We start from the raw sequence: 1,515 nt of genomic DNA, 5'->3' as shown, positions 1-1,515 counted from the left end.
CCTTTTTTGGGCATCTTTTGCTGCTGTATGACATCATAGGGCGGTGCCGTTGGTTCATAGCCCGATGCATAAGGCGGGGCACGCCCATACCTTCCTGCCTCATATTTTGCAGCTTCCTCATCTAATTCTGCCTGCTCGGCAGGGTTCAGCTCTGGATCCCCCTCTGATTCTGATAGGTCAGATTCATCCTCCTCTCCGGGGGACGTCTCCCCCTCGGAGGAAGAATCTATAGTATAATGCTTAAACTCAGTGAGGAGAGGGTACAATTTTGGATCCTCACATTCACAATCCTTACATGCTCCTTCTTTTGGAGCAGGCATAAGCTTTAAACTTCTAGCTCGACGGTTAAGTTCCTCTTCCTTTTCGGCGAGCTGTTTTTCTTTCTTTTCTAGTTCCGCTAGTTTATTGTGCACATTCTCATTCTTATCTGACTTCTTTTTGGAGGACTTCTTCTTTTGTTCTCCCTTCTTTCCCTTTTCAGCTTCTGATAGACTATCCTGATGGTCTGAAAGCACTCTCTGCCCCTCCTTGACCTGTTCCTTACATCTCTCATCTTCAATACAAGACTTTAACAATTTATATAATGGCCATGCACCAGCCCTTAAGGTTCCTTGCTCCTTCTCCCGCATAAAGTCTCCTCCCAATTTATCCCATGTTCCTTTGGAGAGGGTCCCGGAGACCACAAACCAGGGAGCAACATGGTCAGCCTCCTTAAGGAAGTTCTGCAAAACTCTGTTTGGAATCTTCAGCTCTCTCTGCTTCAGCAGCGCCTGCGCTGCATCTGCAATAGGCTTGGTCGGCTGGTTCCCCATAACTCCTTTATCTACAGGAGAGGGTGTGAAGGCTCAGTTATTTACCTGAAACTTAGGGCCACTTAAGCTAGGTCACAAAAAGGTGAGCGGCAAGTCTTTTCCCGTTTATGACAATTAAGACACAGACAACACAGTAAAACGAAAATGAAACGAACAACAAGAAACGGGATCACCCAGACCACGGAGATCATACCTTGCTGAAAAGTGCTGCAGCTTCACGCTCCGATGGCTTGAATCTTCCTTCGACGAGCAGTCGAGGGTCCTTCGAGTCATTCCTCCGCCCAGGGTCGGCAATTCCCGGGTTTCGGCACAACTTGTCGCCCGCAACCTTTGCCGATAAGGAAGACGCGGCAACCGAAGATTTGTCCAGCAGAATCTTTATTGTAGAGCTCTTTACATGCTGATGGAGAAGGACCCCAAGCCCCCAAATGTGCACGGCTTAAATAGCACGGAGGGCAACGTATTCGTCTGTGATAGGTGCTCCGCAAAACGCCCAGATGATATAGCCTCTCTGATAGGGAGAGCTACCATATAGAAATTACCATATAGTAGCGCATGTGCAATTAACATAGCTAATGCTGTAAACAAGAACCAGGAAGCAGGAAGCCAGCGCCATCTTGTAATGGTGAATACGGCTCCCGACAGAGAGGACCGTGCTCTCAACAACAGTTCATTCTACAGTCAATGTTACTCTTCAAAAGGA

This window comes from Phodopus roborovskii, unplaced genomic scaffold (genome assembly GCF_943737965.1).
Source record: "Phodopus roborovskii unplaced genomic scaffold, PHOROB, whole genome shotgun sequence".
Taxonomy (NCBI): Eukaryota; Metazoa; Chordata; class Mammalia; order Rodentia; family Cricetidae; genus Phodopus; species Phodopus roborovskii.
Note: the sequence above shows the minus strand (reverse complement) of the source record.